This window comes from Melospiza georgiana, chromosome 1 (assembly GCF_028018845.1).
Source record: "Melospiza georgiana isolate bMelGeo1 chromosome 1, bMelGeo1.pri, whole genome shotgun sequence".
NCBI lineage: Eukaryota > Metazoa > Chordata > Aves > Passeriformes > Passerellidae > Melospiza > Melospiza georgiana.
The window spans coordinates 71,603,685-71,617,894 of NC_080430.1; positions in this window are offsets into that span (position 1 = coordinate 71,603,685).

Below are 14,210 nucleotides of genomic sequence, written 5' to 3' on the forward strand. Positions count from 1 at the left end.
AGTGCAGCTTTTTTAATTAATTATTGGAGGGGGCGGGAGAGGGGAAAGGGCTCAAGGAAATGTCAGGCGTTATGTCCTGTACTGGCTGGCGTTCTACGTTTATGGCCAAGACCATTGCTACTGGAAAGAGAAGAGTAAATTTTTTTCGTATTTTATTTTTGTGTTTGTATGTAATATATGTGCGTGTGCATTTTATTGACGCTCGGCCACCATGTTTTCCTTTCTCCTTTCCCCCGAATAAAAGCTGCCCCCTAAATAAAGGCGGTAATAAGGAGAAGAGCGTGCTGTCTGTGCTGGCGTGAGGGAGGGAAGCCTGTCGTGGGACAGCATTGACCGAGAAGCTTGGCAGGCCCGCGGGGGCAGCAGGGCTGCCCGCCCCTTCATCCCCATCCCTGCCGGCGGGTAGAGGTGCCACCTATGGACCCGCCTTATTTTAGTCAGGGACATGAGAGGTTCTCCTCTTGGGCTGCCGCCAGGAATGAAAGTCCTCTGCAATTCCTCGAGTCAAATCAGAATTTCTTGCCGGGGCTCAGCCCTGCAGAAATGCTGGCGGAGAGATTTGCAGGCAAACCGCCCGACGTAGGGGCAGTCTGTGAAAATCCTGTACATCTGCCTTCTGCCTGCCTTTTTTTTTTTTCCCCCCCTCGGTTTTTTTTGTTTGGTTTGGGGTTTTTTGTTTGTTTGTTTGTTTGTTTGTTTTTGGCGGGTTTTTTTTGTTATTTTTTCCACGAAGGACAGCAGGCGACATGTAATCCTGTTGTCATCTCTCGGTCCGAGGAAAACTCGCTTCAGGAAGGTCGCTGGCACTTACCGGGCTCCGGTTACTTCTGGTGGAGACATCCCCGGTGGCACTTAGAGCGGGCGAATCCTCAGCGGGTTGAAAGCTGGGGAGGATCTGTTGGTAACAAAAAGTTCGCACGCGTTGCCTTCTCCCGACGGGCGTTGTGTTAAGGCTGATTTGTGTTGTCAGAAGTGATCAGCAAAGCCTCAGAAAGGCTAAATCGGGAAAAGGAAAGGTTAGGGGGCTAGCCGCCTGGGCTGCTGAAGTAAAATCAGTGTCGTCCCCGAACTCGAAAAGTTTATACAAATGCTGAAATGATCATTCGGGGCTCGTTTGTTCGGTTGCTTGTTTTAATTAATACTTTTAAAAGTATGAAAATCGGCGGGTTTTTTCCCCTTCAAGTCCTCTGCAAACACAGGTTACCTAAAAAGAAAACGATGTCAAGGAGAATTTTCAATTACACCCATTTCGGACCTTGGAGTTTCTCTCCCACCTCTTTTTCCTTCAGCGCTGAGATTCAGCGGCTGTCTTCTACCCTACTCGCAAAAATTATTCCGAATAGCAAAGGTGTGTTGTGAAAGGAAGGCTTTAAACAGAACAATCTGCGGCCGAAAACACCGACTTGTTTCAATACAGCTCGAACAGATTTCACGGTGCGTTAAGCTCAGACCATAACATCCATCAGAACATTGTGAGAGATTAGTGACTAATGTATGAAGTAATCCAGCCCTTGAAGGAATTGGTTTTTATGTACACACGCGCACGCACACATACACACACACTGTTTCGACATCACTCTGCCTTCAAGGCTCTGAGCAAATATTAATCTACCCTTCCATAATCTGCTCTTTCCTCTGGCTTGCATTTTACCATCTCTTTTTATAGGAGTTCATATGACCTGTTAGCATGCAGCTCCTAGTATCTTTTGCTTTTGTCCATCTGTAGAGGTCATATTTCAGGGTGCATTAGAAGTACCTTGATGGAAAGCGGAATTTGTTGTTATAGCCACAAGTGTGTATTTTAATCGGATGGATTTAAGTGTGAATAGGGGTGAATTGTGTATAAACGTATGCTTAAACAGGATGACATAGAGCTTTTTACTTACGAAAAAAAAAAAAAGAAAAAAAAGGAAAAAAGAAGAAAAAATGAGAAAAAAAAGTCCGCAGTTCCATATATCCCTTGTTAACAAGTATTCTATTCTGTATTCGTCTTCTACGAAACTCCATTTTCTGATATGTCGAGAAACGTATGTCAACAGCACAGTAACAGGGTCCTCGCGGTCGTTTCTTAGCCCTTGTTCGGATGCCCTCAGACTCTCGAAATGAGGGTTTAAAGCGGTCCCCAGTGCGGGGCGGTGGGAGCAGGGGGCGGGTATCGGCTGCTGTCCGGAGCCCGCTCGGCGGCGGGGCTGCGCGGCTTTCGGTAGGGAGGGTCTTCTCCGCCTCCTCCTGCTCGAGCATCATCCTCCTAAGAGGCGGCAAGAGACGAATTTCCCCCTGTTCACCTTTGGGCGGGAATTGTCCCATTCGCGCAACTTCTCAGAGCACGCCGGCTGATTCCTTCCGAGCGAACGGGAGCACCGGCAGGGAGAAGCCGCTGTGCCGATGCCGTGGCCCCGCTGTGCCCAGGGCAGCGGCACCGCAGCAGCCCCGCCGGGCGGGTGGGAGGGCGGAGCGGCCGCAGGGACCGGCCCGCAGCCCCGCAGCCCCCTCAGGGACCGGCCCGCAGCCGCCGCCCGGAGCGGAGCGGGCCGAGGGGCACGGCCGGCCCCGGTGCGCGGCCATAAATCCGAGCTGTCAGCCCTGACAGACGGCTGGTGAAACACAGCACCTGTCCAAACACTTTCCAGCAGCAGGTAATCAGAGAACCGACACTTTACATTTTTGTGTGGAACAAGCGCATTAACCGTTTCACAGACCTTCCCAAAACAGCGATGTTTGTGTGTCTGGGTACTTTGTCTTTTTTAACGTCTAATAAATCAGGGTGACAGAAGAGAGACAAAGCCTTTTGCCTTGTGATATTTGACACATCAGCAGCCAGCCAACACTTTGGCGCCATGGCCTTTTAGTCCTACCAGTGTCTGCATCACCCACAGCATGTTTGTTGCATGGCATTGGTGCGTTTGTGACGATACTTGAGGGATTTTTACACACTGCGCAGGCAAAAATCAGGTCAATAGCAAAGAAAGCCTGACAGGAACAGGGAGCAAAACAAGTCTGTCACCGTGTGAGAGGACCTGAAAATATCCCATGCTGTCTGCTCCAACTCCACTGCAGTTTCTTCAATGGAAACACCAGCCCGAGCAGAAGTGCATGTGAATTGAGATTCAAACCAGGCTCTGGTTTTAAGCACTTTTTTGAGGAAAGATTTAGCTTTCCAAACAAATATATTTTGTTCCTGAGACATTTCCCCCCTATAACGGATTCATTTCTTTCAGGCTTGAATGTTTAAATGTGCTTTAAAGCAGGGGGGAAAATCATACCTGACAATCAAAATATTTTCATCAAATATTTTGGGCAGCTTCTCCATATCCTGCCCCAACTATGGCAGATAATGATTAAAATGGTTACCTGAATAATGTTAGTCCTAGCCACTTTCCTAAATATCTTCAGATTTTAGCCTGGTGAGCAGCAGAACTGCCTAAAGTTCTCCTGAATGGAATAAAACTAAATCAATGTAAAGGAGAGGTTTAAGCAGATTTTTGTGCATTTGAGGAGTTAATGACTGCCAAACAGTAAATCCTAGAATAAATAAGCTTGCAAAAGTGATTTGTAGATAACAGCTTGCATGTTACATAGAGTCCATACAGCAGTATAATACAATGAAACTGTGCCTAGTCTCCTCTGTAGTGGAGGCAAAGTGTTTAACTCTTGTATCTCAGTGGAGGCATGCCAGCAGGACAGCCTTTTGGTTGATATTTTCCCATCAGATTAATTAACCCAAATTTTCACCATTCAGATCTGATAAAGCCTGAAATTTGCTTTCAGCTTACCTTCCAAATCACCCATAAGATGGCATAAGTATCCCATCAGTATCCATAATGCTACTCAGGAAGGAATCCACTGAAATCAATTTTATTCAACAGCCAGCTCAGCACAGCAGTGCTAGCTACAAAACTCAGTTTAACACAGATCTTTAAAGAAGGCTTCTGAGGAAAAATGTGCTGCCCTTCATATCATACTAGATGCTAAAAAGACCAAAAGAAGTTGGATAGAATTTTGTCTTGGGAATTAGCAGGTTTTTTTTCCCCAAACCATTTTTCAAAACGGTGATTCTTAAGGGCTGGATGTTTCAGGAACAGAAGACCCTTAGAAAGAGAAATTCCACCCCAGAAAAGGCACATACAAAGGACTCAGATTCACAGGGCCTTCATTTTTCACACCATGCCTTAAGAAGCCCAAGGTGAAACCTCCTACACAAGAGCAAGGAGAACAAGCACAGCCCTACACAGAAGGGTAGTGCTTCTAACCAAAGCCCACATCTCGCACAACTCTTCACTGGGCTGGGGGAGGCTTTCATTTAATAACAGGCAAGAGAGTCAGTCCTTTTGTTGTGCCAGGTTTTTGCCTTTTAAGTCTGAAGTAGACAAAAACAAAGTTGAAATCCACCTCCAGCCAAATTCAAGGCGCTAAGTTGTGATTTTGGCAAGAGTGCTTGTTGCAATTTTGCTGAGCACTACAGTAGCTCTTTAATGATGGGGTGAATACAGTTCCATCTTTTGTTTACATCCTGAAGAGGAAACATTTTCCTTTTGACTAAATTGTCTTCATTGACTCTCAGAAGCCTCAAAACCAGCCTCAGAGAAGACATCTATGGAGTACAAACACCCTATCATAAAATCAGACAAATGGCTACAGAACACACAAGCTCTCCTAAATATGCAAACGTATTAATGATCATTTTTCAGGTTATCTATTGACAGCTTCAGAAAGCTACTAATTCACATGGTCTCCAGTCCTGCATAGGAGGTGAACATTGCTGTTGCCTTCGGGAAGTTATACCTCCATGCATCTGGATGGACTAGGCCTTTGTCCTCTATTCCAGGGCCAGAGGGGGAGAGCATGAGGAAGGATTGAGAGAACACAGTCATTACACATTTGTGCTCTTGCACCATGCTATTGTTTTCTTTGTTATGACCTGTTTCAAAATGTCAGAGCTTTTTCAAGCAGCATGGCACACTAATAGCCTCCTCTGCTATGGGGAAAAGCAATGTTTTTGTGGGTTCTTTCCCCTCCTTAATTGCATAGAATATTCAAGATGGGGCAATACAACTCTAGTCCTCAGTACAAAGTCTTGAGCAGAGAATGCGGGACCCAGGACCACAAGGTAGAAAAAACATGTAAGAGGGGAAAAAACAAGAAAAATAGGCTGACACCCAGTTCTCCACATTCCACTGTAGTTGCTTCCTGATCATAACTATTCACAGAACACATGTTTATGTGCAGTATGTGTTCATAAATGTTTTAATAAGTATAATTTAGCTGGTTTAGGGTCCAATGGGTTTATTTTAGCTATGTTTGAATTGCTGTTATTTTAAGTCATAATTTGGTACTGGAGTATAATTCCAAAAACATCTGTCAGTCAGCTAGTAACCCTTCACGTAAATAGTACACTTCTTGTTTATCCTTAATATTGCTACAGTGTTTTTAGTCCACTTTAGAGAAATAGTGTTAATGGATAACATACCTGAGTCAAATTGGGCCTAACTACAGGCACTCTGTAGGTCCTTGAGGTATCCCAGGATACTTTACTGGGAGGACTCTTCAATAAGACTGCATCTATGAAATTCATTTCTTATTTGGTAGATCTTTAAGTTACCTGTCTTAAAGATCTCAGTGTTTCAGCAGAAACCTCGGACTCCATTTTCCTGGCCTATTACTTTATTCAGTAGCTGTTACAAACAGGCAGATGAACTTCAACATTCCAAGTAGAAGTTGTCAATCTTGAATTTTTGAAAAGACAATTTTCTGTTAAACCTCAGAGATTGCCTATGGTTCTTCCAACCAGACTTATGACACCAAACTGTCCATTTCAGTTTCTTCCACAGCATTTACTGTTTAAAATCACAGGATCTTACTACAGAAATAGCTTCACTAGATTTTCAATAAGAATCTATTAAAAATGTGGACATGAACATCTTCTGGAATTGCCCAGTTACTTTCCCTCCAGTTCAGTTTCTTTCAGTCTATTTTTAATAACTTCTGAAGCAAGGCATTATTTAGTAGCTATGTTTGAAGCATCCTAAGCAATGAAGAGGAAACTCTACAAAGATACGGTTTTCTTTGTGAGACTAGTTAAGTTGCATAACCAGGTGGCAGTAGATTTTTAGTGTTATTCCTAAAACAAGAGTACAATGCAGTTCTCTTTCAGCATCAAGCAACTGCTGCTGCTCTGGGTACTTCACAGAGCCATCTTCAATGCAGTAGTAAGTGCTCAGTATTCATCCTCATACAGCACCAGAGTAATTCCCCTCACTTTGGCTTACAAAAGCCTCAATTAGTTGTATGTTATCATCACATTCCCCATTAATCATTTAGCAGAACTCTACAGATGTACAGCAGCAACTTTCCCAATTCTTTCCTCGTAAGTCAGTCCAGGAAGCCCCCAAGTCATTTCTGTGTTTCTCTGAACTTCTCTGGATCATCTCTTTCTGACTAATTGTAAGAACATGGCAAAGGCATAGCTTTCTGTGTCACAATACCTGGAGTCATATCAGGCTCTTCCCATGCCCCACAGCTCCAGAAGAAGCAGGTTAAAAAAGGACAAAGAAGTTATAAATTATGTTCAAAGCAGCCAGGCTCACACATGACAACAGAGTACAGACTGCTGTTACTCAACCTTCTCAGCAATAATCATGAAAAAAAACCCACTTCAGTGTAACATTTCAACAACCTTGCTCAGTCAGAGAAACAGTCTTCCCCTTTCACTTTCCTCTGCTCACTTTTCTTGCTTGCTCTTATCCAAAGCTATCCTTAAGGAAAGAGAAACAATTTTGCCCTTGAATGTAGTCTACAAAACACTAGGCAGAAAATGACAGAACTTGCCATAGACTTTCCTCATGCCTTAGCATCCTCTGCTAAGAGAGCTTTGCCCCAAGTCTCTAACAGACAGCATCTGCCCTTCCAGATCCTAAATTGGGACAGTTAAGCATGTGAACTGTATTTTGTCTAGTCAGAGCTCCTAAACCAAAGCCCACTCATCCTGTAGCAATGTCACTGCTGAGACCTTGGCCAAAGCAAAATCACCGTATAGCACTGCTCATGCCATTTCCCAAGGAAATTGGGAAAATCTTGGGTCTTCCACAGCTAACAAGATAAAGCACTTGTCAGAGCTCCCAGGGAGAACTCAGGTTCCTGTTCACAGGTACTAGATACTGCTCCCCGTTTCTTTATTCCATACAAAGAAGATTGGTTTTATTCTTTGCTGGGAATAAATTTCCCTTATCCCATACTGTTACCAGTGGATGCAAGGGAGAATATCCTCTTTGCATTATTATTTCTAGCACCGCAGATGAGAGGTTCTGAGCAGGTGACTTGACACAATCAACATATACTACCATCTTGTTGTTATAATATCTTCCTATCCACTACAAACAACTAGAACAAGGACTGTAAGATTACCCAAGCTTTAATTAATGTTTTCATCAGGAAAATTTATGTTAGACATCATTTTGTTTCTTGCCCAACTGAAACCTCAAGACCAAGAGATAGTCTGTATGAAAAGAAGTGAAAGGTGTAATTTTTCATAGCTTGATTTAAATGTTGGGGAATTGTGCTGGGGTTTCCTACAGGGTAGAGATGACTCAAACTAGGAAACAACTGAAGCAGCTAGAAGTCATTCAGGTCACCCACAGGTTTGTGAACACTGCAGTGCTGCCAAAGGCCTGTTAGTTGGAGGAGTAAATCTGTATAACAGATAAGAGCATGGGATATAGTTCTAGGGCTATGTGCTAATTAGCCAAAGCTGTAGTTTACTGTCTTACTCTAAGATGCCATAAAAGCCTTTTTATTCGGGTCTAATTGCTAATTGCTGATACAGTGTGGTATCAGCAATTAGTAATTATTTTCACATTTATATGTATTACATTTAAAAAGCCTCTACAATAAAACATCTTAAAGCAAATAAATTTTAAAAATGGACCAGTGTATACCATTATTTTAGCACCTTTTAATTCAGTGCACATATCAGTGTAGTGAACTATTTAAATTAAAGGACCACACTTCTCTTCCTCTAGAATTGTTGCACCATCCAATATAACTAGTTGTTGTGGAAAGGAAACTGTCTTGTGGAGCTAAAAGCAAAATTGTTTTCAGGGCCCTGACTCAGTGGAAGTTAGGAGGTTTATTCCAAGTGAGAATAAAAACCTCTGGAAAAGAATGAATGTTTTAAATATTAAAGTCACAGTATTATAGATGTGCATATACACAGGAGAACTAAAGTCTTTAATTTCTTTTCAGCCAGCTTGGTGTCAGGATATATAGAAACCTGTTGTAAATGAAGCCTTTTTTTTTTTTTTTGGAGAACTTCTGTCAGTTAGCTTTATCAGGAACACAGAGTTGTGTTACTTTACCAGAATCCATTCTAATCCAAGGGACACTGCTGTGGAAAAGCAGGGCTCTTGTGGACTTGCACACTCTGTCATAGTATCCTTAAGAAATGAGGTTTTGCAATTTCTGAGGAGTCACAGGCAGGCACCCAGACTTGAATCTAGCTCAGATAATAATCTGAGCCGTGGGACCCTTCCCTTTGGCACAGTTCTGCTCTTCCTTACCAGCACAAGCAGTCTGGCTTAGCAGGCTGGAGCCTACAGGTCTCCCAGATGTGATGAGGGCTGACAAAGCCATATCATCATATTCATTCTTATTTAATTGCTTGCAAAACAGGATTGAACACTGCTCGAGTTCAATTTATTTTGGTTGGCTGCTTTTGTAGGCACCATCCATCCATATCCCCTGACACAAAGCCAGCAAGTAACATCCTATGATCAGGGATTGTGCCAATAGCCTGGCTCTATCAGCCCCCACTACACAAAGTGCAGCACAGGACTATCACAGGATCTCCATCACAGAAAGAACTTGGACGTCGTGCACTTATTACTGGAGTAAGTTCCTCTAAGTGGCACATGCAGCCCCCAGACCATGCCTAAAATTTCTACTCATATCAGTCATATCCTACCCACAAAAGCTTGCAGGCGGTAGAGAAAACATCACTGCATTTCATCACTTCATAACAATTGAAAAATACTTGAGTTGTATGCATATTTCCCCTCAAAAGGGCTGGGTTAGAATTGGATGCACATAGTGAAGTCACTTCTAGTTATTTGATAAATTTCCCATTCAATGACATAAATAGACTGAGAAAAACAGAAAACATTTCCATAGATTGACTCAGAAGTATGTTCCGTTTGACTTCAGCCTCAAAATTATATTTCACAATGGTGAAAAAAGTAAAAAAGGTCCATTTGTTTTCAAGATAGGCACGTATCTACCTACATGACAGATGGCTCCAGCTGATTTCAGCAGGAGTTCTCATGGACATTAAATATCCCAGTCACTCAGCTCTTGTTGGGAGTGGCTCAAAACCCAGCTGAGCCAGGAACTAAATGTGAGCAGCTATACATTAATCTTAATTGCTATTCTATAAATAGTCTGGGAAAGAAGGTAATGGGAAACCCCAGCCAAATTGAGCAACCAGAGGCAGGAAGGGGTATTTTTGTGTCCCCTGCTTTATTAAAAGGCCAAATAGGTGTTCAAATTAGAAGGCTCAAACTCTGACATTGAACTCTGTTTTGAGCAGGAGACTTGTTTTGGCACAAAGCCAGGAAATCCTAAAAGTAAATTTCACCTGATCATTTATTATATACTTTCATATTTCTCTGTTGCACTTCTTTAAACTTGCCTTATAACAGCCAAATTTGAGATCTCTAGATGCTGAACAGAATGATCACTTGCATAGTAATGGCTTTCCTGGATCTTCAACTTATTTCAAAGAGCCTTATGACCACAACCTTATGGCAGCAAGTTGGGAGGAGCCAGAGGGACTTCAGGGTGCTGAGCTTACCATGGGCCAGGCTGCATCCCGTTCTTCTGAGGTTCTCAGCATGGAACAGAGAATTCCACCTCATACCCAGAAGTACATGCAGTGCCATCCTTACCATAGATAGAAGAAGAATTTTTACTCCAGTGGGAGGTGAAATCAATGAGCAACCCTGGAATGTCTGACAGACCAGGTCTTGCAAGGGCACATCCCCTTAATGGGCAGAACAAAACCACTTAAGCCTTCAAAATACACACTAATTCTTCAGGGAGAGTCATGATAGGCAGGAGTTAGTCAGATACTCTTGGACAAGGACACATCATTCTTTAACAAAGAAGAGGAAAATCTATGAGAACTAGGACCTTGGAGACAATCCTGAGGTCCAGAGGGTCACGGATTCATGTTCCAACTAAAACTACCCCACAGGATGTCTGCAGAGATAGAAGCTTTGTCCGAGCCCTGCCAACCCCTGCTGCCTCTCAGGACAACCAGCTGCCAAACACAGCAGCTGCTGGAAGGAGCCTGGGAAAGGAGGAGGAAACGACTCAGTCTCCTGAAGGCCTTGCTGCAGCTCTTCCTGACACCATATCAGTCACAAGTCTAAAGGTTTATAAGCTTCCAACCTAAACACTCTTATCACCATGTATAGCTCTGAGCCCTGGGGGTTCCCTCCTGCCCATCAATGCATAGATATGTTATCATCACTTTCTATCATGTAAACTCAACTACTGTACGAGTTGCACTGATGCATGATAACCATACAGCGTTGATCACCCATATCAGGCTGAAAACGTACCTGAACTCTGAGGTGTTTATATGTACAGACTGGTAGAGAACTGACTGGTGGCCCTGCTTGCATAAGGCTTTCTCCTTGTCTGTTAGTTCTACAGATTGAACATACAGGAAAAACTAAATACTTAACTAAAATATTTTTTTCATTAAAATAAAGTTATAGTGAGAACAAAACCAGAATCTGATTTTCAGTTAGGAAGGGAAAAAAAATCCTATTTTAAATTATTCACATTTCAACTTTGGTTTCTTTTTCGGAGACCTGATTCAACACTGTCAAAACTACTTTTCATTTCCTTGATTTACTCCAGCACCTGCTTTACTCAGTAGCTCCACACAAAATAAGGAGGAAAAAAACAACAATCTTTTTTTAAATATCATCCAATAAAAGTAATAGCAAAGAGCCCATCAATACACAACCTGAATAAGACATCAAAATATTATCTACAAGTAAAACCGTCAATTATTTGGCAAATCACCTTTTACACTTATATGAAAATGAAAGCATAACATTTTTATGGCTGCAGAGATAAATATATATATTGATTCAAAATAAATATATATTTCAGTGAATAAATATATATTCATAGAAATAACAAGTTTGTCTTGGTGAAAAGCTGTATAATATGACAGAGTAGAAATATGGATTAAACATGGCCATATTTGCACTATGAACACAGAGCTCAAAGCTAGAAAAAAGTACAGGTCTTAAATCCCCAAGTTTCACTGATGCAAATGGGAGCATGAAAAAATAAAGGTTTTGTGTGAGAAAAGACCTGCAGAGCCAGTTTCTTATTCTGCAATCAGAGCAAGACCCACATGCTACAGAGAAGAAGGGATCCATCCTTTTGATGTGGGCAAGCAAAGGAATGTGTCCTTCTGGACAGCAGCATGCACCTGCACCACAAGTGGCACAGGTGACGGTGCTGTTCATCCCCCAGGGGCCCACATGCTCCACTTGAACCTGTGAGTTCTGCAGCATCTCCCAGCCTGCTCCTGCATGGGATGCTGAAAGACCCAAGCAGGGTGGACAGGCTTGCTGGGCTACCACCAGCATGGCCTGCCAGGTGAATTAGCTTTTCCTTGGCTGCTCTGTCCAGGAGAACTCCAGCACATTCCATGCAGCTGAAATATACCTTACTAAAAGTCCAAATTTACAACAAACCTGTATAGAGCTTTCCAATTGACCTGTAATTGGTGGGAAAATGTCACGAGGAACACCAAGCTCGATTGGGAGAAATGTTATGCATCTTTTCATAGGAAGCTGTGTAATTCCAAAATCCCTTCGGATATGTCCAAAACTCTGCCAGTCCTATATCAAAGAACTTTGGTTAGTCCAAGATCCTATCTCCAGTACACCTATTTTCTATAGATTAGGGAATGGTCAACAGCAGGTAAACATAGTCCCACGCATTTCCTAACTCTACATGAAGATTAGGGTATTCCTAAATCAAAACAGGACTTTTGTGCTTTATAGCCCTGAAAAACCTTTTTTAGCAAATCAGTCCTGTCACTTTTTGAGCCCAACTCAAATTTTTCAGCTCAATTTCAGATTTCTGTCATGTGAAGAAGGACGTGTTGCTATTTTATTACAAAAGTGTCTCTTGATAACAGGCCACAGGATCAACTGTAGCTGCCATCTAGGAGAAATTTGCAACCATTGCCCGAAGCTCTTCACTCCTAACTTTACACTTGCATGAAATCTCCTTACAAGAAATATCTTGAAGAGTCTTGATAAATTTATCCCTCATCCTGATTATACATGTGAACCTTATTCTGCCTTTACTATACCTTGCTTTGAGAAGCAGAGGTGGTTGGCAAAAGCTTCAGGGCTGGGAGGCCTCCAACCACAGACAGGATTTGAGAGCTCAGTATACCAAGGACCCATACCATGCAAACACAAGTGAGCTGATAATCATGAACAAAATACCTTTACTGGTTGCTATTGTTTTCTCCAATTGCAGCTCAATCTGGACTTTTATTTCCCATTAGGAAAATCAAAGCAGCACTCCTGTGTGGTAAATGTTGTTTCAGAGCCTACCTGAAACTCTTTTTTTTTTTCCCCATTAAAACTGCTCTCTTTCAAAAAGCCAGACATCAGCTTTGGTAGGGAGGATTGGACCTGTCTATGCCATCAGTATTGGGCTGTCCAGCTCTGTCCCTTTGAGCAAGCAGCATGCAGAGCACGCAGCACGTGCTGTCCTCAGGTCCCTGTGAAGACCACAAAAGCTGGTGGGAGAGGGTGAGGTTAACAATAAGTCAAGTTTGAAATCCCTCCAGGCAATCCCCCACCATTCCATCCATACCAGGATCTTTCATGGTTGCACATTCCATTCTTGAAACCTTGTCTACCACATATATGAGCAGAAGCTCTGGCCTGCCAAAGACCAACTCCAGTTCTCCACAAAAGGTTTCTGGTTTTGATCTGTTCTTCTGACCCTGAAGACAGACCACAGATGTCTTGAATAAGTAACTAGAAGGTTCTTGAGTTTGGACTAGAGCTGTCAAAGAAAGAGCTCATGGTTATGCAAGATAGGCAAAATCATCAGAGACAAGAGCTATCTTGTCCACCTTTTTCACAGCAAAGGTTGACCAAATTCTGTCTGTCCTTTCTATGAGTCTGGATACTTTCTGCAGTCAGAAAACCTCCTCTGTTTTAATAGTATTTGTCTAGAGCTTTAGTCTTAGTAGGCAAAACCACCATCTTTGAGAGTGATCTGCATTTTATACCAAAGTATTCTTTATATCAAAACTAAGTGCTCACCATTGCCCAACCTGCTGAGAAGTACAGTGCTATGTATTCCTGATTAGCTAGAGAAGCATACAAGGAAGGTTTTGGAAGAGCTTTCTAGTTCATATTTGTATCTCTGAATGAGCCAAAAGGTATTAAAACAAGGAAAAGGATTTTCAGAAGAACAAATCATCCATCACATCTTTCCCCCTTTCCTCCAACAACTACTTTTGCTTAATACTATCTTCAGTCACAACAACAAAAAAAACTCCTTACAAATTACCCAAGCTACAAGATAGCTTAAATATTAACAAGCATGTAAAGCCACTGGGGGTAAGAGCCTGAAGCTGTATAATAATAAAGCAAGACTCTGCGAGATTCCATAATTATTTGTTACACAACCCAAGAAACTAGCTAGAGCATTTCTAAGATTACACACCTTTCTTATGATGCCTAACCATGCCAGAAATTACATAAGGCTTTTTATAACATAATCATTTATCATTAAAAAGGCAAAACAAAGGGTCATTATGGCCAGAGGTGACAATCCAAGAATTAGTTTACTTAGGACCTGATCCAAAGTCCATGATAGTGATTTGCACACATTTCAACATGCTTTGGATCAGGCATTGAGTATTTTCTATGTTGTTCCCCTTTTTGCTTCTGTGGAACTAAAGGACTCAAACTGGAAAGTGGACATATGTTCCTGTTGGAGCTGAGAAATCAGAGTTTGCACTGATTTTGGTGGTGGTAGCATCTGTTTTACATCCTTCCAGGGGAGGGAAAAAAAAAAGAAAAAAAAAAAGCAGGCCATCAATTCATATTCCTAAATATAGGTTTGAATACTTTCTAGGTATTTCACTTCAGGGAATG